At 43.8% G+C, this 24919-nt stretch overlaps 1 protein-coding gene across 3 annotated transcripts in view; it reads right to left on the bottom strand.

Annotated features, from left to right (window-relative positions):
- Positions 1-24919, bottom strand: part of TNR (tenascin R) — a 383028-nt gene that overhangs the window by 122629 nt on the left and 235480 nt on the right. The window lies entirely within an intron of this gene.

Raw genomic sequence — 24919 nt, 5'->3', positions numbered from 1 at the left:
TGTTGTTTAGTCATTTAGTCGTGTCCGACTCTTCGTGACCCCATGGACCAGAGAACGCCAGGCACCTCTGTCCTCCACTGCCTCCCGCAGTTTGGTCAAACTCATGCTGGTAACCTCGAAAACACTATCCAACCATCTCGTCCTCTGCCGTCCCCTTCTCCTTGTGCCCTCCATCTTTCCCAACATCAGGGTCTTCTCCAAGGAGTCTTCTCTTCTCATGAGGTGGCCAAAGTACTGGAGCCTCAGCTTCACAATCTGTCCTTCCAGTGAGCACTCAGGGTTGATTTCCTTCAGTAAGGAGAGGTTTGATCTTCTTGCCGCCCATGGGACTCTCAAGAGTCTCCTCCAGCACCATAATTCAAAAGCATCAGTTCTTCGGCGATCTGCCTTCTTTATGGTCCAGCTCTCACTTCCATACATCACTACTGGGAAAACCATAGCTTTAACTATACGAACCTTTGTTGGCAAGGTGATGTCTCTACTTCTCAAGATGCTGTCTAGGCCTGTCATTGCCCTTCTCCCAAGAAGCAGGCGTCTTTTAATTTCGTGGCTGCTGTCACCATCTGCAGTGATCATTGAGCCCAAGAAAGTAAAATCTCTCACTACCTCCATTTCTTCCCCTTCTATTTGCCAGGAGGTGATGGGACCAGTGGCCATGATCTTCGTTTTTTTGATGCTGAGCTTCAGACCATATTTTGCGCTCTCCTCTTTCACCCTCATTAAAAGGTTCTTTAATTCCTCCTCACTTTCTGCCATCAAGGTTGTGTCATCTGCATATCTGAGGTTGTTGATATTTCTTCCGGCAATCTTAATTCCGGCTAGGGATTCATCCAGCCCAGCCTTTCGCATGATGAATTCTGCATATAAGTTAAATAAGCAGGGAGACAAAATACAGCCTTGTCGTACTCCTTTCCCAATTTTGAACCAATCAGTTGTTCCATATCCAGTTCTAACTGTAGCTTCTTGTCCCACATAGAGATTTCTCAGGAGACAGATGAGGTGATCTGGCACTCCCATTTCTTTAAGAACTTGCCATAGTTTGCCGTGGTCGACACAGTCAAAGGCTTTTGCATAGTCAATGAAGCAGAAGTAGGTGTCTTTCTGGAACTCTCTAGCTTTCTCCATAATCCAGCGCATGTTTGCAATTTGGTCTCTGGTTCCTCTGCCTCTTCTAAATCCAGCTTGCACTTCTTGGAGTTCTCAGTCCACATACTGCTTGAGCCTTCCTTGTAGAATTTTAAGCATAACCTTGCTAGCGTGTGAAATGAGTGCAATTGTGCGGTAGTTGGAGCATTCTTTGGCACTGCCCTTCTTTGGGATTGGGATGTAGACTGATCTTCTCCAATCTTCTGGCCCCTGCTGAGTTTTCCAAACTTGCTGGCATATTGAGTGTAGCACCTTAACAGCATCATCTTTTAAAATTTTAAATAGTTCAGCTGGAATACCATCACTTCCACTGGCCTTGTTATTTGCAGTGCTTTCTAAGGCCCATTTGACTTCACTTTCCAGGATGTCTGGCTCAAGGTCAGCAACCACACTACCTGGGGTATACGAGACATCCATTTCTTTCTGGTATAATTCCTCTGTGTATTCTTGCCACCTCTTCTTGATGTCTTCTGCTTCTGTTAGGTCCTTTCCACTTTTGTCCTTTATTATGGAAATCTTTGTACGAAATGTTCCTTTCATATCTCCAATTTTCTTGAACAGATCTCTGGTTCTTCCCATTCTATTGCTTTCCTCTATTTCTTTGCATTGCTCGTTTAAGAAGGTCTTCTTGTCTCTCCTTGCTATTCTTTGGAAATCTGCATTCAATTTCCTGTATCTTTCACCATCTCCCTCGCATTTTGCTTGCCTTCTCTCCCCCGCTATTTGTAAGGCCTCATTGGACAGCCACTTTGCTTTCTTGCATTTCCTTTTCATTGGGATGGTTTTCGTTGCTGCCTCCTGTATAATGTTACGAGCCTCCATCCATAGTTCTTCAGGCACTCTGTCCACCAAATCTAAATCCTTAAACCTGTTCCTCACTTCCACTGTGTATTCATAAGGGATTTTACTTAGATTGTATCTTACCGGCCCAGTGGTTTTTCCTACTTTCTTCAGTTTAAGCTTGAATTTTGCTATAAGAAGCTGATGATCTGAGCCACAGTCAGCTCCAGGTCTTGTTTTTGCTGACTGTATAGAGCTTCTCCATCTTTGGCTGCAGAGAATATAATCAATCTGATTTCGATGCTGCCCATCTGGTGATGTCCATGTGTAGAGTCGTCTCTTGTGTTGTTGGAAAAGCGTGTTTGTGATGACCAGCTTGTTCTCTTGACAGAACTCTATTAGCCTTTGCCCTGCTTCGTTTTGATCTCCAAGGCCAAACTTGCCAGTTGTTCCTTTTATCTCTTGACTCCCGACTTTAGCATTCCAATCCCCTATAATGAGAAGAACATCCTTCTTTGGTGTCACTTCTATAAGGTCTTGTAAGTCTTCATAGAATTGGTCAATTTCAGTTTCTTCAGCACAAGTAGTTGGTGCATAAACTTGGATTACTGTGATGTTAAAAGGTCTGCCTTGGATTCGTATCGAGATCATTCTATCATTTTTGAGATTGCATCCCAGTACAGCTTTCGCCACTCTTTTGTTGACTATGAGGGCCACTCCATTTCTTTTATGGGTTTCTTGCCCACAGTAGTAGATATGATGGTCATCCGAACTGAATTCACCCATTCCCGTCCATTTTAGTTCACTGATGCCCAGGATGTCAATATTTATTCTTGCCATCTCATTTTTGACCACCTCCAACTTACCCAGGTTCATGGTTCTTACATTCCAGGTTCCTATGCAATATTTTTCTTTACAGCATTGGACTTTCCTTTCGCTTCCAGGCATATCCGCAACTGAGCGTCCTTTCGGCTTTGGCCCAGCCGCTTCATCAGCTCTGGATCTACTTGTACTTGCCCTCCGCTCTTCCCCAGTAGCATGTTGGACGCCTTCCGACCTGAGGGGCTCATCTTCCAGCATCATATCTTTTATATGCCTGTTGTCTTTGTCCATGGAGTTTTCTTGGCAGGGATACTGGAGTGGCTTGCCGGTTCCTCCTCCAGGTGGATCACGTTTGGTCAAAACTCTCCACTATGACCTGTCCATCTTGGGTGGCCCTGCACGGCATAGCTCATAGCTTCTCTGAGTTATTCAAGCCCCTTCGCCACGGCAAGGCAGTGATCCATGAAGGGGAGCTTACATGGGGGGGATGCATACAGTGGTACCTCGGGTTACATACGCTTCAGGTTACATATGCTTCAGGTTACAGACTCTGCTAACCCAGAAATAGTGCTTCGGGTTAAGAACTTTGCTTCAGAACAGAAATCATGCTCCAGCAGCGCGGCGGCAGCAGGAGGCCCCATTAGCTAAAGTGGTGCTTCAGGTTAAGAACAGTTTCAGGTTAAGAACGGACCTCCAGAACGAATTAAGTACTTAACCCGAGGTACCACTGTAATTACAAAAGTAGCCATAAGCAATAAACAAAACACACCAAAAAGTACACAAAATTGAACAATGTTCACAAACATCACAATAAGAGCTAAAAATAAAGGAACAACAATAATCCTTTTTTAAAAACAAACAAACAAACCCCTAAACAATACCCCAGCCACAAAATCTGTTTAGCAGCCTCAGGTTTGTAGCTGGAGTCAGTCAGAGTGCCTCCCTCCCAGGCCAAGTGGAGAAAGACCAGCAAGGCAGGGAGCAGGTCTTCCTGGACTCACAACCAAGATGGATATGAAGGTGCATAGAATGGGGCTGTAGCCACCCTCCATGGCCCCTGCCTCCATGTTTTCATAGGGAGCTGTGGAAGAGGCCTCTGCATACGGAAGCTCTGTTTGCAGCTTCTAATAAATGCACGGAGGCTGAGGGCAGGATCTGTCAGCACGGTCTCACTACCCCTCTTCATGCATTTGTAGCTTGTGGATATATCGTGTGAACAGGGCTCCTCTTTCTCCTGACCTTGGCAATAAGTGTCTGACTGTGACTGGTGGCTAGGATTTAAAAGTCAGCTTGTGACATCCCAGGTTTGCCAAGTGTGTGAGAAAAAGCAAGCGCTATTTTCTATGGACCATTAAGATAAATCCTCATCCAGGGATGTTTGACTTAGGTATTGAGAAGCATACTCACAGCTGCTAAGCAACAGCAAGAGGCTTCTTCCTGTTTCTGCAACAGAATCAGTGACAACTTGGGGGGGGGGGTGCTGTAGCCATAGCAGACACTGGGAACAAGAGGGATGCTTTGCAAATTGTTCCTGGGATACCTAAGAAGATGCTAACACCGTTGTGTCCAGCTTGTCAAGCCCAGTCTAGGACTAGTGAAGGGAGGGAATCTTGGATTTGGCCCACTGACATTTTCTGGTATTTTACTTATCAAGTTGGTAATAAATGGTTTAGTTGTAGCCTGCAGTCAAACGTTTAGCTGGTTCCTTTCAAAATTACTTGCCTTCCTCTCCTTACCACTATATCTTGTGGGCAGATCTAGGAGTCTTGGTTGACCACAAACTTAACATAAGCCAACAGTGTGACGCGGCAGCTAAAAAAGCCAATGCAATTCTGGGATGCATCAATAGGAGTATAGCATCTAGATCAAGGGAAGTAATAGTGCCACTGTATTCTGCTCTGGTCAGACCTCACCTGGAGTACTGTGTCCAGTTCTGGGCACCACAGTTCAAGAAGGACACTGACAAACTGGAACGTGTCCAGAGGAGGGCAACCAAAATGGTCAAAGGCCTGGAAACGATGCCTTATGAGGAACGGCTAAGGGAGCTGGGCATGTTTAGCCTGGAGAAGAGGAGGTTAAGGGGTGATATGATAGCCATGTTCAAATATATAAATGGATGTCACATAGAGGAGGGAGAAAGGTTGTTTTCTGCTACTCCAGAGAAGCGGACACGGAGCAATGGATCCAAACTACGAGAAAGAAGATTCCACCTAAACATTAGGAAGAACTTCCTGACAGTAAGAGCTGTTTGACAGTGGAATTTGCTGCCAAGGAGTGTGGTGGAGTCTCCTTCTTTGGAGGTCTTTAAGCAGAGGCTTGACAACCATATGTCAGGAGTGCTCTGATGGTGTTTCCTGCTTGGCAGGGGGTTGGACTCGATGGCCCTTGTGGTCTCTTCCAACTCTAGGATTCTATGATTCTAGATGCAAAAATTCCTTTTCGTCCTTCTCTCTCCCACTATGCCTCCCCATGTCTGCTTCTTCCCTCTGGCCCTCTCCTCCTGGACCACTTCCTGCTTCCAACCTTCTTTTTAAAGTTCTTCCTGTTTCCCTGGTCTTCCTGCCTTCTTGGGGCCCAGTCTGCTTCTTCCTCCCAGGTTCTTCCATCTGCCCAGCCTTGTCTGGAACCATCACAGCTCAGCTGCTGACAGCCAAAGAATCCTCCGTAGGCTTTGCCCTTCTGTGACATTTGGGGCTGCCAAGTCTTCAAGTCTTGGCTGTATACAGACCGCACCTTTAAAGCACTTTAAAAACACATTATATCCCTCAAAGATTTCTGGGCACTGCAGTTGCTTCCTTGCAGGCCTACAATTCCCAGAAGCTCTTAAACTATAATGCCCATAACCAGCTGAGGGGCAGAACATGCTTGGAATGTGCTTTAAAGGTATAGCATGTGGTCCCCAAAGAACAGAAGAAATTGTTTATGTATGCCACGACCGCTGCCCAGATATTGTTAGCCCAAAGATGGAAAGAAGAAGCTGTCCCGACTAAAGAAGACTGGCAAATCAAGTTAATGGAATATGCCGAAATGGCGAAATTAACTGGAATGCTCAGAAACCAAGATGACAAGAAATTCAGAAACGAATGGGAAATATTTATTGTATATATGCAAAAGTGTTGTAAACAAGTTAACAAATTGGTAGGATTTTAAGAACATTTATAATTTTAGAGATATAATAGGAAAATAATGGATGATTATTTTTTTAATAGTAATGATATGCAGTTGAAAAGAAAAATTAAGGAACCAGGGGACAAATACCGGTAGTTGTGTGTGTTTGTTTATTACTATTGTTTCTGTTATGGTGATTTTCACTTTTGTATGGTTGGAAGAAAATCAATCAATCTATCTATCTATCTATCTATCTATCTATCTATCTATCTATCATCTATCTATCTATCTATCATCTATCTATCTATCATCTATCTATATCTATCTATCTATCTATCTATCTATCTATCTATCTATCTATCTATCTATCTATCTATCTATCTATCTATCTATCTATCTATCATCTATCTCTATCTATCTATCTATCTATCTATCTATCTATCTATCTATCTATCTATCTATCATCTATCTATCTCTATCTATCTATCTATCTATCTATCTATCTATCTATCTATCTATCTATCTATCATCTATCTATCTATCTATCTATCATCTATCTATCTATCTATCTATCTATCATCTATCTATCTATCTATATCTATCTATCTATCTATGTATCATCTATCTATCTATCATCTATCTATATATGTGTGTGTGTGTGTGTGTATAGAAGGGACGCGGGTGGCGCTGTGGGTTAAACCACAGAGCCTAGGACTTGCTGATCAGAAGGTCGGCGGTTCGAATCCCCGCGACGGGGTGAGCTCCCGTTGCTTGGTCCCTGCTCCTGCCCACCTAGCAGTTTGAAAGCACCTCAAAGTGCAAGTAGATAAATAGGTACCACTCCGGGGGAAAGTTAAACGGCGTTTCCGTGCACTGCTCTGGTTCGCCAGAAACGGCTTAGTCATGCTGGCTGCATGACCCGGAAGCTGTATGCCGGCTCCCTCGGCTAATAAAGTGAGATGAGCGCCGCAACCCCAGAGTCGGTCATGACTGGACGTAATGGTCAGGGGTCCCTTTACCTTATATATGTATATGTATATGTGTACCTAGCTGCAGCCTCCATTTCAGGTTCTCCCAGTGAAGGACTAAACCCTCAGTGTGAAGGAATAAAACCAATGGGCACAGACTCAGAGGTTTTGCTTATATAACTTTCTGCTCAGCCATACTCTGCCTGCTACTCCTCTGTTTGCCATCTCCGGCCCCAACCCGGATGCTCTAGCCTGAGGTCACCTGCATTCTCAAGGTATGGATATGCTCTGGTATTGAAATGTGTGGCGTTCTGAACTAAAAAATTATATGAAGTGTCTTGGGAAACGACAAGAAATATTTTGGGTCTTAAATTCAATAATTTGAAAGCTTTGAGGATTAATGACTCAACGCTGCTTCACGGAAATCGATAAGAAAAGCTCCTACTGATTTCAGTGGGAACATTTCACCAACAATAATGAGGTAAATTTGAAAAGCTATAATTTCTGAGTTGGCAGCATTTGCAAAAGAATGGAAGCCTCACAATAGGACTGCAGAGCCCTCCCTTCTAAGAATTGCAGTAATGACCAGTAATTCAGTGTTGCTGAGTAATGAGGTTGCCAGCTTCGACTGAAAGCTAACGGGAGAGAGGTGTCAGGCTGACTGACACAAAGGGCCTTTCCCAACCTACGTCCCCAGAATGTTTAACACTGAGAAGACGAGGCAGCACCACCACAGAGTCACCTGAAGCGATGGGTGAAAATATTAGTTATGCTTGCTTTAAACAATGGAATTGTTCACGTGCACAGGAATTAACAAGTGCACAAGCAGCTCTGGAGGGATGAGGTGGGATGGAAGAGATTGGAAAAAAACAGTGATGTGCCTCTTCTCCCAAGTACTTCTTCAAGTAATTAATGTGAAAAAGGCCTTCAACAAAAATATATCATTTGCCTGATAATAAATGCTGGAAATGTAAAGAGACTGAAGGTACATTCTTTCACCTTTGGTGGACGTGCCCAAGGATTAAGGCTTTCTGGGAGATGATCTACAATGAAATGAAAAAGGTATTTAAATATACCTTTCTGAAGAAACCAGAGGCCTTTCTCCTGGGCATGGTCGGCCAATTGGTGCCAAAGAAGGACAGAACTTTCTTTTTGTATGCAACAACAGCAGCAAGAATACTCATCGCAAAGTATTGGAAGACACAAGATCTACCCACCCGGGAAGAATGGCAGATGAAGTTGATGGACTACATGGAACTGGCGGAAATGACTGGCAGAATCCGAGACCAGGGAAAAGAGTCGGTGGAAGAAGATTGGAAGAAATTTAAAGATTATCTACAGAAACATTGTAAAATTAAGGAATGTTAGAAGGATGCTGGAATGAAGTTATGTGGTTTTAGCAGTAATGTTACAAAGGAGTATGTAAAAATGGATTGTTAACAGGTGAGAATGTAAAGTTAGAATATATTAAGATAAATTATTAAGATAAAAACAAAGATGGAAAGGATTTGCTGAATTAACTAACTGAACTAGAATACAAAAGAGGAAGGAGGTCAAGGAAACAAGTAAATGAAAGATAAGATATGGAAAAATTGATTTGTTTTTAATTGTTTTTATTTTTCTGTATTTTGTATTTTTTGTTTTATTTTTTATTTTTGTAATTTTGTTGAAACTTCAATAAATATTATTTTTTTGAAAAAAGGAAAAAGGCCTTCAACAAGGGACACAAATGTTTTTCTCCACATAAGTCTTTTTCACATTTGCTATCCTTTCACGAAAGATGCTTTGGGCAGTGGCCATACTATCTCCCCAATGCCATTCTTGCATTTTCTCTGTCACTGAGATTCCATTTAGCTATGCTAAGCAGGAAGCCTCATGGTGGTTTTCTACTATAAAGAGATGGATGTATATCTGACAACTTCAAGTCACCAAAGAATACCCAAAGAGTACTCATTAACGGTTCCTCATCATCCTGGGAAAAAGTGACAAGTGGGCTGCTGAGGGTTCTGTCCTGGGCCGGTTACAGCTTTCCAAAGGGGAGTGGGGAACAAATCTGAGTTGAACTCCTTGGCCAAATCAGATTGGTCCATACCAAATCAGGTTGTGGCTGGTGAACTCCCCTTCTATATACTTGTTGTTGTTGTTTAGTTGTTTAGTCGTGTCCGACTCTGGTCAGAGTCATGTTTATAGAACTATATAGAAATAGTTCTATATACTATAAACAACAATAAAGCAAGATTTAAATGAATATTGATCTAAACCACAGTCAAACAACTTTTGTTATGGTATCAAATTTCAGAGCCTGGTTTCTCAAATAATAGTTAGAATAAACCACAGTTCCACAAGTAAAGACTAGCCACCCCTGCGCGGGGGCATTTCTGTTAAGCACATGAACCTGACTAGGGGATGAAATGGACAACTTTAACCCCCAAATGTGAATGAATATGAGAACCTAGCCAGAAAAGTGTTTACTACATCTGCCAGCATTTGGAAATCCAAAAGAAGGAAGCTCAGTTCACTCATTCCTTCTACATTGCTGTGTTTTGTCCTTGGAGACTAGCGGGGAGGGGAGTTTGTCAACACAGGAGGGGGAGACACCTGTGACTCTTCACTTGCCTGACTCATCTCTGCCTCTTGACCTCCCTTCTCCCCTGCTTCAGCTTCTGATTCTGCCACAGACTCTCCCCGCTCACTAAGCCCTGTTACCTCATGAGCTTCTGACACCTCCTCTTCCCTATCTTCTCCCTTTGACCACTCATTGTTGTCCCACCACCACTCCCTGGGCTCTGAGCCTTTCCTTTGCTGGTTTATCCCACCATTCCTCTGTGTTCAACCAGTTTGTGACATTTACAGTGGTGCCTTGGGTTACAAACTTAATTCGTTCCGGAGGTCCGTTCTTAACCTGAGGTACCACTTTATCTAATGGGGCCTCCCGCTGCTGTTGCGTGATTTCCATTCTCATCCTGAGGTAAAGTTTTCAACCTGAGGTACTACTTCCGGGTTAGCGGGGTTTGTAACCCAAAGTGTTTGTAACCTGAGGTACCACTGTAGTGAATTCATGGCCTAGGCAAGATTTAAACTGGGTACTTTGTGACTCAGCTCAGCTGTGGCAAGCTTCTTAGATTGAAAACCCTGGTCCTTGATCGGGTTCCAAACTGGAACAGATTATATTGAGAGATACAGCTGAATGACTGAAATTAACTCATCACACTTCTTTGCATGAGCAATCTAATGCTGTAGAAGGATATCTGTGAAATTGCAGCTCTTCTTTCTGTGATATTTCTAATCACAGAGGAGGAAGAGCAGCAATCTCAAGCAAAGCTCAGTGTTGTACAATCTATGATTGGCACTCATCTTCCAACATCTGAAACAACATCTGAAAAAGACTCTTTAAGTGTGGAGGCAAGGTCTTAACCCATATGCATCACAAAATCAACTAAGAGCGTTAAGAGGCAACTTAGCAGAACCTCTGGGGTGGGATTCAGCTTGTCCACGTAGCTCGCTTGCTCAGCAGGGACAAAGAGAAGAGGCCTGGGGTTTAAGCTAATTAAATGCTCTGTTTTCAGATCTTGGAAACAGTTTGGTTTGGTCCCCTTTTTTTTGCAAATGGCTTGTCCATCCCAGATTGTCTGGCTCGTCTCTGAAATGCAAGACTAAACCACATTGCCATTGATATGTCTACTCCTTTTATGTGTAAAGTAGAGTAGCTGGAATAGAATGCTCTTTTAATGCATGGTCTGTGCAAGAGGATCAATAGGAATTTAATGCTAGTGAGGGTTTCCCCCCCATATCTTTTTGCTTAATATACAGTTTTGGATGGCTTTGTTCTAAAACTGCTATTGTACATTCTGATTGCAGGCTTTGGTGCCAGACCGTGTGCATTTCAATAATGTGTCCTTACTGAGTGAGATGAATGAAAATGAAATGAGCAAAAGCAGCATGGGAGAAAGGGGATCACCTGGGTCAAGGGTCTCATGTTTGCCAGTGTCAGTTGATGATCTGCCGCTACTGCGGGTCAGAACTTTTGCCAGCAGTCAATATACTTGATTGAGGCAGTCTCCTTAGCAGCCCAGAGGGAAAAGGCAGGCGAGCAAAAAACTGCCTTCTTGCTCGCCCACTTGTGAGGTTGGGGGGAGAGGTGCCTGCTTGGAAACACTAGGCCAAATCCACGTATTATTTTTTTTAAAAAAAATTCTTTCAAAAATATACATGTATACAACATTTATACAACACTATCTGTTTTTCTTTGCAACAAAAAAGAAAATGATAGCAACTGAAGCAGAGATACTTTGTATACCACACAATACATATGACGCTACAATTTATGAAAAAAGAAAAGAAAGAAAAATAAAATAAAATAAAATAAAGAAGAAGTAGTTGAGGTTTTAAAAAGAATTCCAAACATTCTCATTGTACATTATCTGTTAAATACACTTTTACCACACAGTTACTTATTTCTTCTATTTTTTATCATATTTCTATGTAAATTGTCAATTACCTTTATATACTACAAGGCTCAGTCTACGTCTGCCAGGAGATTACCCTTTATACTATGGTTCTTCAAATATTCTTTAAATATTCTCCATTCCTTGTGGACTTTTTGTTTTGTTTGGCCTCTAACACTTCCCATCACCTTTGCTAGCTGCAGGTACAGTGGTGCCTCGCAAGACGAAATTAATCCGTTCCACGATTTTCTTCGTCTAGCGGTTTTTTCGTCTTGCGAAGCAAGCCCATTGACAGCTTAGCGGATTAGCGCTATTAGCGGTCTAGCAGCTTTTAGCGATCAGCTGAGAAGCGGCTTATCAGCGGAACAGCTGATAAGCGGCTTAGCGCTTAGGGAAAGGGCGGAAAAAAGCGGGGGGGGAAGCGGGAACTCGCAAGATTTTTTCGTCTTGCGAAGCAACCCCATAGAGAAATTCGTTTAGCGAAGCGCCTCCAAAAACGGAAAACCCTTTCGTCTAGCGGGTTTTTCGTCTTGCGAGGCGTTTGTCTTGCGGGGCACCACTGTATTCTACCATTAATGTTTGCCAGTCTGCTATACAGTGGTACCTCTGGATGCGAACGGGATCTGTTCCAGAGCCCTGTTCGCATCCAGAAGTGAACGCAACCCATGTCTGCGCGTCTGCGTGTGTGCAGCTCACAATTTGGCGCTTCCGCGCATGTGCGTGACATCATTTTGAGCGTCTGCACATGTGTGAGCGGTGAAACCCGGAAGTAACGCGCTCCGTTACTTCCGGGACTTCGCAGAGTGCAACCTGAAAATATTCATCCCCGAAGCTACTTCAACCTGAGGTATGACTGTATTAGGTGTTTTAGTATTTATCCAATTTCTTGCCACTAAAATTCTTGCTGCCGTTACCCCATACAAGAACAAGGGTCTTTTCGATTTTCCTATTTCAGTTGGCAATATACTTAAAAGAAATATTTCTGGTCTTTTTTTAAATGTTATTTTAAATAATTTTCTCGAATTAAATACCGTATTTTTCGTCCCATAGGACGCTCCGTCCCATAGGATGCACCTAGTTTTTTTGGGGGGAAATAAAGGAATTTTTTCCCCTTTATTTCCCCCCCAAAAGCAGGTCGGGGAAACTGAACCAGGTCGGGGAACAGCGGGATGGCGGCGCTGCGCCTCCCTGCTGTCCCCCGAGCTTGTGGGGCTGGCCAATGTCTGTCCGGCACATGGGGTGCTCTGCTTCAGGGCGCCCCACCCGCCGTGCGGCAGGCTGCTATCCACAGCGTGGGGAGCCCTGCGGGGAACTCCTGCAGGGCTCCCCACGCTGCGGATGTCTGTCCGGCGCGCGGGGCGCTCTGCTTCAGGGCACCCCACCCACCGGGCGGCAGGCTGCCATCCACAGCCTAGACATCCCTGCGGGACCTCCCGCAGGGCTGCCTAGGCTGCGGATGTCTTCCTGAAGCCTGGAGAGCGAGAGGGGTCAGTGCGCACGACCCCTCTCACTCTCCAAGCTTCAGCGAAAGCCTGTATTCACCCCATAGGACACACCCAGATTTCCCCTTCATTTCTGGAGGGGATAAGTGCGTCCTATAGGGCGAAAAATACGGTAATTCTCGAATTTCCACACAGTTCCACCACATGTGTAAGTAGGACCCATTTTCCTTATTGCATCTCCAACATATGGGTGACACGTTTTTATATATTTTGGCAAGTTGTACTGGTGTTTGATGCCACGTATTTTAAGGAGGCACACAATTTTATTAAATAGAAAGCCTGGTTGACGGTTATTTCTTAAAGTGCCACTTTCCACCTTAGTTGAGCATCTCCACAGTTGGAGGCAGCCATGCTTCTGAATAGCAGTTGCTGGAAGCCACAAGGGGGGGAGAAGGCTGCTCTGGTGCTCATGTTCTGCTCGCTGATTTCCCACAGGCATCTGGTTTGCCACTGTAAGAAAAGGTTGCTAGACTAGATGGGCCACTGGTCTGATCCAGCAGGCTCTTCTTATGTTCTTATAACATACAACACAGCTACTTTATAATACGACCACGGGACATCCAGAAAGTAGGAAACAATGCAGCTACATAAGAGTATGAATTATTTTCAGAATAGAATTAGAAATGACAGCTAGGATTGTCCTGAGTATCACTTGATGCTCTTGCTCTTATAGTGGTACCTCTGGTTACATACTTAATTCATTCTGGAGGTCCATTCTTAACCTGAAACTGTTCTTAACTTGAAGCACCACTTTAGCTAATGGGGCCTCCTGCTGCTGCTGCGCCGCCGGAGCACGATTTCTGTTCTCATCCTGAAGTGAAGTTCTTAACCTGAGGTAATATTTCTGGGTTAGCAGAGTGTAACCTGAAGCATCTGTAACCCAAGGTACCACTGTATTTTGAAAAGCTATCTACCCTTATTCTGCAAATACAAAATTTATACTGCACTGAAATGTTGAAATGTTTCTTTGATCATCCTTGACTCTTCTCACCACGCTTGCCATCCTCTCCTGCCACACCCTTGGAGACCCATGGATCTATTGCATGCCCCGGAATCCTCTGCAAGAATCACAAATGGCAAATGCATTAGGGTTCCTCCGCAGAAAAGATCTATATAGAAAGGCTTCTCTGTGTTTAGGAAGCTTACAAACAACTACCCTAAAGCATCTACAGTGGTACCTTGGGTTACATACGCGTCAGGTTACTTATGCTTCAAGTTGCAGACTCCGCTAACCCAGAAATAGTACCTCGGGTTAAGAACTTTGCTTCAGGATGAGAACAGAAATTGTGCTCCGGCGGCGCAGTAGCAGCAGGAGGCCCCATTAGCTAAAGTGGTGCTTCAGGTTAAGAACAGTTTCAAGTTAAGTAGGGACCTCCGGAATGAATTAAGTACTTAACCCGAGGTACCATTGTACTCTTCATGTTATACCAAAGCAAATCTAAGATTCTGCAATTACAATGAATTAAATAAGTATACAACATATACTTAACATGAGGCAGTTGCAGATCCCCCTCCCATTTTTTATTTTTTTAAGGTTTTCAATCACTTACAAAATGCTTACTTTAGTCTATATTAGAGATAAGGCAATAGCATGCCAAACACCCCCCCCCCCGCCGTGGCCAAAGTTAATCAGCATTTAACTCCCAAATTTAGTTTTCGAGCTTATTAAATTCCATTTTCATTGCCAATGCCAGCAGAGACAACTTTATAAGTATTGCTATATTATGCTCCCAGAGTACCATTGGGCTGGGGTGGGGGGTGGCGGTGAAGGAGAGAGTACAATGGAAATCTTCTGTCGGAAACCTTTCTGTCTGTGTAGTACTATTATCTTCCTAATGTATTATTATATTTCCCAGCAAGAGACGATTCTTCTAGAAACTCCCATGCTGCTATCACAATGATACTCAAACACTGATGGGCACATCTAATCATCAGTTGAGAAACTTGCCTTCAAAGTACTTCTTTTGAAGCTGTTAAAGCAAGTTGTTCCTGCTGTTTGCTTACGGTACAATGAGGTCTAAGAGCATAGATCTGCCTTCCTCAATCTGGTGTCTCTTGTCATCCAGATGTTCTGGATTACAGCTCATATCTGCCCAAACCTTCATGGCTAATGATCAGAGGTGATGGGAGTTGTACTCCAAAACATCTGGAGGGCACCAAGTTGGAGAAGACTGGTGTAGATTGATCTGGGAGGGGGTGATGGATGGTCCTGGCTCACTATAATATGAGGCTGAGCAAGTTGGCCTTTTGTTCCATTACAGCTCTAGACAGTAGCAAACAGATCTCAAAGGCTATTCTCTGTATTCAGAGTCAATCAAATCAAAACAAAACATGGTTATTGGTATAAATGTGTTCTTTAAGCTTCTCAGACCCCAAAACCACCTGCAATCCCAGCCTGTATCATGGGGCCCAGTCTCAACTTTTAAATCTATTTTGAGTTTCATTATGTCTGTCATTATTTCCTTTCCTTTCCTTATATTTATGTCCTACCTTTCTTCCATCATGGAACCCAAGGTGGTCTACATGAGGTTCCCAGGTAGTCCCTCAGCCAGGCATTGGTGAGACTTAGACCTACTAAGCTTCAGCAAAATGGTGTTCTCATGTGCTTTCAGTAGGGCTCTTTCTTTCGCTCATCCAACCAACCCCCTTTTTCTACATTGCTATGGTGAAGGTGGTTCTAGTGCCTCTGCTGCGATTAACTTTGTTGTTGTTGTTGTTTAGTCGTTTAGTCGTGTCCGCCTCTTCATGACCCCATAGACCAGAGCACGCCAGGCACTTCTGTCTTCCACTGCCTCCCGCAGTTTGGTCAAACTCATGCTGGTAGCTTCGGGAAAACTGTCCAACCATCTCGTCCTCTGTCGTCCCCTTCTCCTTGTGCCCTCCATCTTTCCCAACATCAGGGTCTTTTTCAGGGAGTCTTCTCTTCTCATGAGGTGGCCAAAGTATTGGAGCCTCAACTTCAGGATCTGTGCTTCCAGTGAGCACTCAGGGCTGATTTCCTTAAGAATGGAGAGGTTTGTTCTTCTTGCAGTCCATGGGACTCTCAAGAGTCTCCTCCAGCACCAGAATTCAAAAGCATCAATTCTTCGGTGATCAGCCTTCTTTATGATCCAGCTCTCACTTCTATACATCACTACTGGGAAAACCATAGCTTTTACTATACGGACCTTTGTTGGCAAGGTGATGTCTCTACTTTTTAAGATGCTGTCTTAAGATGCGATTAACTTAGGTAAGGCAATAATGCAGTTGTGGTTTTTAAATACTGACATTTAGAAATGGGGAGAGGGGGATGTCTCTAAGCACTCTGTCAGAATCAAAAGGGAAGCACTTTTGGTGAGGGCTGAGAAACTGCTTGATATTTAGAATGGTCCCTGCTTGATTTGAATCATCCGTGTGTCCAGTTCAGGAAACATTTCCCTCAGTCTAATGGATTTTATTTGCTCTTGGTAACATCAGCATATCACTAAATCAAAAGGGCCACACAGAATTATGATGACCTTAATCATTTCCAGTAGGTGGTCCTGGAATAGCTGGAACCATTCAATTAGTCATGAAAAAGAGGGGGGAATGACTGCTGAAACACCAGAAGAAAGGAGGAAACAATGGGTGCAAATAGCCATGAAAAGGGTAGGATCAAGGACCCCCCTCCCAAAAAAGACACTCCCAAAAATAGAACCTGGAGAAAATTAGCTCACCACTAGTCATAGCCCACTAGCTGAAAAATAATTATTGCAAGAATAATAATCTATGTGGTCATTAAGCTACCTGTGCTCATTTATGCAAGCAATTTACCACATAATATTGCCGTCAATGAAAAACTAACATGTATGTGTGACCTGGCTCTCAACCATTTTCTACTCAGTGGGGCTGTTTCCCTTGGCTTCATCCCGGTTCATAGGCCAATAAATATTTTGCCTTTCACCATACGTAAGCCTGCTATAAATAAAATGTGTAATGAAGATGAAACAGAATTTTGAAATGAGAACTATCTAGGATTTCAGATTCTTTTCCATGAACCACTTGCAGGGGGTGGGCTGGGACTATCTATCTATCTATCTATCGGCCAGCTAATCTCCATCTGCGTTATGTTCATGGGAGCCTAAACGTCTTTTCAACATTGCTTTCACAGAAAGCTCACCACAAAATCATAATACACAGATGCAACAGAAAGATACTGAACTGCTCTCAGAGGCACCTTACATAAGCAGATCCTGCTCATATTTGGAGATTTTTTCTAAAAAAACCCAATTATTAATTCATATCCTAAAGTAAAGATAAGTAAAAGTTTGGGAGAAATTATGTGAGGATTCATGTCAGAAAAAAATCAAACCCTGGAAAGTGATGATAGAAAAGAAAAGAAAAAGAGGCAATTATTCCGTAAGGTATTTGTTGACCTTGAGGATAGTGTCTAAAGGAGGAAAACCACCAGAGGCCTTATCAGCATGTAACTTTCCATTCAGACTAATTAAAGTACTAACATACTGAGGCTGAATCCCTAACGCACTTAAGAATTCAAGGACTTGGGGAGATTTACTTATGAGAAAACATAAGAATCTAAGAAGAGTCTGCCTGATCAAGCCAATGGCCTATCTAGCCCAGTAGCCTGTTCTCACAGTGGTCAATTGGTAGGAAACTCACAAGCCAGACATATGTTTAGGATTGTGTTGTAGGTGGAAACCTGGAAGGTGGAACATTAGAAGAGCTCTGCTGGATCAGGTCAAAGGTCTATCTAGTACAGCAGTTTGTTATATCTGTGATCAACCAGGTGCCAATGGGAAGCCTGCATGCAGAACATGAGGGCAACAGACACTGTTACCAGAAACTGGTATTCAGAGGCACGCTGCCTCCAACAGTGGTGGTAGGACATCGCCATTATGATGAGTAGCCATTGAGTAGACTTATCCTCCACAAACACTTGTGTGGAAGTGGAAAAGAAGAGAAAGTGAGGATAGGGAAAGGAGAGGTGCCTACTGGCTTGAAACTCAGTAACACAAGGGCTCCAACCACACGTTAAGTGAAGTTCTGTGATTCTTTTCTCCACGGTTTTGGTATTTTTGGTTTTTTTTAAAAAAAAACTGAAGTGATTTAGAGAGAAGGATGTGTTGGGGAGAGACACTTTTACTATTTCCCCTCTGGTCCATTTGCAGCTCAAAATCACCTTCCCTGGAGTTGCTTTTTCATCTTATGGGAGAAAAACATGGGGTCTGTCTTCCTGCCATCAACCCATGTTACCAAGGAGCTTGGTGAGGGGATTTTGAAATGAAAAATAACCAGAGTGTAAAGAATTAAGCAGTTTCTTCCTGCCCATTCTTATTTCTCTCTGTGTTCTGTTCCAGGTGGTGGGCAAAGCCAGCCAGGGGGGATTCCAGCAGAAGCAGCAGGTTCCGGGTAGCACCTTGGACAGCGCTAAGTACAGCTCAAACTGGGGACACATTGTTGGATGGCTCAACTATTGCGCCAGCAGCAGATAGCCATAGGCTAAGGGCTTATCTACACAAATTTCCTCCTTGCTTTCCAGGCACAGTCTGCACTTCAAAGCTCCAGGTCTGAGTGCTCTTTTTCTTTTTGCTCTGGAGCTTTCCCCACAAAAACCCGTTCTTTACTGCTGAATTGGAGCAAACAGAAATATACAGAAAACCTGAACTGATGTTTGTTGTGCTTCAGCTTTAAAGAGCAGGTTTTCATGAGGAAAGCTCTGGGGGGGTTAAAAAAGAAGAAGAAGGAAAAAAAGAGTGCTCATAAAGTGCGGGTCTCAGGCTGGAAAGCACAGGGCAAAAGCTAAGTGTGGGTAATCTCCAAGACTTTAAACAGGGCTACAGCTCAGCCTGAGTGGCTACCTCCACATCTGCTGGGAGAATCCTTTGGTAATTAGAGAAGTCTTGTCTGTTTAAGCAACCCTTGGCTGAAGTAGGGGAGATGGTGGCTTTGGATGGCAGTGCAAGATCTTTAGGCTGGGGAGGCAGTGGCAAGATGTGTTCCTCATGCAGTGGGTCTTTGGGGCAAGTGGGGAGGACTAGGGTTCATGCTGAAGGTAATTCCCATCACCACTCCGCCACCTCATGGCACATGGTGAGTCTGACCCTAAGACCACAACACACAGAAACAGGCTGTTCAGGAAAGAATTGAACTCCATGCAATATGTAGTTTGAGCCTGGATTCCTCTTAGATTCCTTGCTTATTTGTTTAGTTAAGATGCATATCTCACCTGTCTGGCAAAACCAGGAATTGAGAAATAAAGACATCTCATGAAAGAAGGGTTCAGACAAGCCCCACCCATGGATATGTGAGGGAAGTATCTGGGCCACATTGGTTGGACCCAACATCAAGCATGTGTTCAGTCCGTATGTGAAGAGACTCTGTTCATGTACAGTATACTGATGCATGGACATAAAGCTCTATCATGCAAAGGGCAATCCTGCTGGGACAGAATCCCCCCTGTGTGAAGGAGCCATACACACATACAACCTCTTCCAATGTGCTCTGAATGTGTAACTGGTTGTGTGTGTTGTGTGTATGTGGCTGCAAGGAGCTAGTCCTGGGACACCCATTCTGCTTTTTTTCAATATATGTGTGTGTGTGTCATGATCTGAACCCTGGCTAATAAAAACCTCTGTTAAAAATGAATTGAATTCTGCATTCCTAAACATAACTTCCAGCGAGTGAGCCTCACTTCTGAGCAAACAAGCATAGAACTGACCTGTAGTTTTGTTTGTTTAACACTTAAAATTCACTGGAATTGGCTGTAAGCAATTCACAGCAAGCACCAATGAAGCTGAAGAAGTGAGTAAAGGGAGGAATTGCCTCAAAACCGAGAGAGTTGTAGGTAGAGCCTGATAGACAACTGGGTGGGTGAGGGGCGTGAAGAGGCAGACTAAATGACAAACATCTGTCAAGCCAAGTGGAAAGTAGCCCACCTCCCTTGATTCTGGCCCAAAGATCCCAAGAAGGCAGCTGGGACACTGAAATCTGAGTCAAGCTCAAGGACCTAGCAGCCCTAGCTGCAATGTTTCGTGAATTTTACCTCTGATATTGAGGCTGCAGTCCTCTCTCTGGGAAAAAGCCCCACTGAATTGAATGTTACTTACTTCTGAGGAGAAGTATATGTAATTGCACTGCAACTTCTAGGGTGGCCCCTGTGGTCCATCTCTCTCTCTAGGCTGGTTTCCCCCGTAATGGAGGCGGGGGTTGGGCAACAGTCACTCGTCTCTTGCATTAGCGTTTCCTAGTGGATTGCCATCGACCGCTTTTCAAATCCAAAGCATAATGTTGCTGAAAACACTCTTTTGCTGCTGATGGGCCCGCAAGAGGAGGTATTGCATTTTTAGTAACAGTTGAATGGCTTTTATGGAGCATGTGGGGATTTGGGGCATTAAAAATGCTAACATGTATAAAATGTAAAATGTTAATATTATATAAATAGTGCTAGAAGGGGGGAAAGCCCTGAAGTTGATTTATTGGCGGGCTGGAAAATGTGTGCATCTTCCTGAGATATAAAAATGAAGGCAAGTCATTAATGGGTTGCTGTTTCAGTATTGCTTGATAAGCAGTAAACAAACAGGATATTTTCTTGTGACAAATGCCTTTCCATTATTCTTCCAAATACTCAAGAAAATAGAACACCAGGAGAAAGGAAAAGCAGAATACTGAATGTGGGTGTTCTGGAACCTGTCTGAGGGATAATCTAGACCTACAAAAACATTACATGACAGAGTTCCCAGGAATCACAGTTTTGCCACCCCACTGAGAACAAGACCTCACTCGAAATTAGGACTGAGTAAACTGTGCCCTGGGGGGTGGGGGGAAGCATCTCAACAGTTCGGCCAAAATTACACCAGATGACATTTTCCACAATGCCCCAGTACATAGCTTTGTTCTGGGGGAATACGGCTCCCGCAATGGCAGCTGTAGAATTCTTCTGGGGCATTCTGGGCAGAAATGGCAGCATTATGGGGGCCAGAAAGTACTTTCCATATGAAGAAGTTTCAGTAACAAAACCCTCACCTGCAGCATGTAGCAGAGATCATTGAAATATATAGCTGGAAGGGGTCGAAAGGGTCATCTAGTCCAAACCCCCTGCAATGCAAGAATGTTTTGCCCAACGTGGGGCTTGAACTCACCACCCTAAGATTAAGCGTCTCATGCTCTGCCAACTGAGCTATTGTTCCTGAGAAGGTTTTCCCTCTTCTGTTCCACTCTTGCTCTACGTGCGTCATGCTCTGTCTACCTTCCGATTTAACTTGAAGCAGTTCTAAAATTAGTTTCAAAATGAGCAAATGAATGTTTTCATTTTGCAACTTTTTCCTCTTTGGCAGTCCACCAGTCCACACCTGCATATGCATATGTATTAAATTAGTGCAAAGTAAATAAATAACTTAACTTATATGCAGAATTCATCATGCGAAAGGCTGGGCTGGATGAATCTGAAGCCGGAATTAAGATTGCCGGAAGAAATATCAACAACCTCAGATATGCAGATGACACAACCTTGATGGCAGAAAGTGAGGAGGAATTAAAGAACCTTTTAATGGGGGTGAAAGAGGAGAGCGCAAAATATGGTCTGAAGCTCAACATCAAAAAAACGAAGATCATGGCCACTGGTCCCATCACCTCCTGGCAAATAGAAGGGGAAGAAATGGAGGTAGTGAGAGATTTTACTTTCTTGGGCTCCATGATCACTGCAGATGGTGACAGCAGCCACGAAATTAAAAGACGCCTGCTTCTTGGGAGAAGGGCAATGACAGGCCTAGATAGCATCTTGAGAAGTAGAGACATCACCTTGCCAACAAAGGTTCGTATAGTTAAAGCTATGGTTTTCCCAGTAGTGATGTATGGAAGTGAGAGCTGGACCATAAAGAAGGCTGATCGCCGAAGAATTGATGCTTTTGAATTATGGTGCTGGAGGAGACTCTTGAGAGTCCCATGGACTGCAAGAAGATCATACCTCTCCATTCTGAAGGAAATCAGCCCTGAGTGCTCACTGGAAGGACAGATTGTGAAGCTGAGGCTCCAATACCTTGGCCACCTCATGAGAAGAGAAGACTCCCTGGAGAAGACCCTGATGTTGGGAAAGATGGAGGGCACAAGGAGAAGGGGGCGACAGAGGACGAGATGGTTGGATAGTGTTTTCGAGGTTACCAGCATGAGTTTGAACAAACTGCGGGAGGCAGTGGAGGACAGAGGTGCCTGGCGTTCTCTGGTCCATGGGGTCACGAAGAGTTGGACACGACTAAACGACTAAACAACAACAACAACAACAAATAAATAAACCCATCATGCTGTAGTTTTACTGATGCACATATACTGGTGGGCTTCAGCAACCTGTAAGGAGAAGAAAAGGTGTAAAATGATGGCAAGTTGCACATGTGTAGTGGTCTGACCAAGGTTTGGAAATTAAGAATGGTAGAATGGGAAAGGAAAAGGACCCTTGACCATTAGGTCTAGTCGTGAATGACTCTGGAGTTGTGGTGCTCATCTCGCTTTACTGGCCGAGGGAGCTGGCATTTGTCCGCAGACAGTTTTTCTGGGTCATGTGGCCAGCATGACTAAGCCGCTTCTGGTGAAACCAGAGCAGTGCCCAGAAACACCGTTTACCTTCCCACCTATTTATCTACTTGCACTTTGACATGCATTCGAACTGCTAGGTTGGCAGAAGCAGGGACTGAGCAACGGGAGCTCACCCCCTCGCGGGGATTCGAACCGCCAACCTTCGGAAAGTCCTGGGCTCTGTGGTTTAACCCACAGTGCCACCCGTGTCCCTTTGGTAGAATGGTAGGGATTGCTAAAATGCCAGTGTTGCTTTGGCTTGAAAATCAGGAAACCGGAAACAACAAAAATGTGGGGAAAAATTCAGATGGGGAGAATTTCACAAGCATCCCAAGAAAGGGCTCGAGGCCATCAAATTGCACATAAAGCAAGATCATACACACCTTAATTCCCTTGAGATTAATCCTCTGATATCTAGATTTCAGTATATCATTACAAGCGGACAACAGGCATAAACTGTGTCAGAACTATCTGCGTAATCCATAGATCTAGATTAGTTAAGCAAGTGAGAGAAACAGACCCTGATGCAAAATGAATCAAAGCTACTTCTTGCAGAGGAACTCCTTCGACCTTGGCCAAATTTGGCAGAATGTTGCTTTTATGCTTTGTTAAAAAAAATATTATTAAAGCAGAGCAACCTTTGCTGAGAACCAGCTGCTGCCTGTAAACTGAGCACTGCAGGGGGAGAATAAATTACCCATATAGACAGTTCCACGGAATGGTGTGAGGAATGCAGCAAATCACATAAAAAGCTGAGTGAGCCCATGGCCCCAAAGAGAGGTTGTAACGAGGAGCACATCATGTTACCCTAGAGCTCAAATGTTCAGCCTTCTTATTTTAATGCTAAGTATGTGGAACATGGGAATGGGCCCTGGGCAGCTTGACCTCCACTTAAAAGGCAGAAGCATGCACGGAATGTAATTTTCTTTGACTGCAGGCATTTTGGAACTGGATTCTGAAATTCCACAGGCAAACTCTAGACCTGGCCCTTGTCAAAGGTCTTGCTTTTCAGATGGCCTCTCTTCAGAGCTGATTCACATTCTGGGGAAAGATGAGCTCCCATTTGTTCCTGGTTATCTTTGGTGAGCCCAGAGAGTCAGTTCTTTGCAAAAGTAGCTGCTCACCTGCTCTTTTCAGTGTGTGTGACGGCATAGTGGCAGAATTCACAAACCTTATGCACATTCATTTACTGTCCAGGTTCTGAAAAACGTGCTAACATGTGTACCACTCAAGACCCACACATACTTTTTTTCACCATTCAGGGTCACATAATGTCTGGGAACCCCTTCTTTCTTAGAAGTATAGGCGGAGGGGAAATAGAGAGTTTAAGAAGAGATGGCCACAAGCACTGAGCCAAAAACAGACTCTCACTATGGTTGAAAAACACTTCATAGTGCTGTGACTGGATACCTTCTATGTCCAGAGGGAAGCTTCACAGGGTTTTTAAAGTGAAGGCAGTAAGCCTGAAATGAACATTTGGTGTCTTTGCAAGTAATGATGTGATAAGCACCTAAATCTTCAAATGTTTAAGTGTGTCTCATTTAGTGTGAAATTAAAGCTATTGTTCTGTTGAAGGTATGGAATTACTTTACTCCCTCTGACATAAATATCTAGCATAACTAAGTTACAGATAGGTAGCCGTGTTGGTCTGCCATAGTCAAAACAAAAAAAATTCCTTCCAGTAGCACCTTAAAGACCAACTAAGTCAGTTCTTGGTATGAGCTTTCGTGTGCATGCACACTTCTTCAGATACACTGAAACAGAAGTTTCCAGACCCTTCTATATAGTGAGAAGGTGGGGAGGGGTATTACTCAGAAGGCTGGTGGGAATGGGTGATTGGCAGATAGCTGTGATGAGCCTGTTGACGACTCTTAACGACTGCAATAGGTCTTACAGGAAGAAGCAAGGGGTGAAAAGGTGAAAAATGGCTTTGTCATGTATAATGAGATAGGAATCCAAGGTCTTTGTTCAGGCCAGGTTTCTCCATGGTTTTAAGTTTGGTGATAAGTTGTAATTCAGCAGCTTCTCTTTCCAGTCTATTTCTGAAATTCCTTTGTAGTAAAACAGCTACTTTGAGATCTTGTATAGAATGTCCTGGGAGATTGAAGTGTTCTCCTACTGGTTTCTCTGTCTTGTGATTCCTGGTGTCCGATTTATGTCCGTTTATTCTTTGGCGTAAGGTCTGGCCTGTTTGTCCAATATAGAGAGCTGAAGGACACTGTTGGCATTTGATGGCATACACAATGTTAGACGATGAGCAATTAAATAGTCCGGAGATGGTATGTGTGATGTTGTTGGGGCCAGTAATGGTGTTGTCCGGGTGTATGTGGCAGCAAAGTTGGCAGCAAATTTGGGTGTATGTGGCAGCAAAGTGGCAGCAAATTTTAATGACTGATTTCAGCTTTCAAAATGGCTAGAAGAGGACAGAGGGGAAAAGGACTGGCCAGCAAATACATAAAGAGAGAAGAGACAGAGTGAACCTGCCAGGTGTATAATATGCCAAACAGCAGCCCGTGCAAGCTTGTGAGGGGTCAGAAGGCAGGTGATTGATGGTGCCAGCTTACAGTACAGCATACTTGCCAAGTAACCGAGTTGCTAACAAGTA

This window comes from Podarcis gaigeae (assembly GCF_964106915.1).
Source record: "Podarcis gaigeae genome assembly, chromosome: 6".
NCBI lineage: Eukaryota > Metazoa > Chordata > Lepidosauria > Squamata > Lacertidae > Podarcis > Podarcis gaigeae.
The sequence above is the reverse complement of the archived record's forward strand: the minus strand, read 5'-3'. Positions and strand labels throughout refer to the sequence as shown.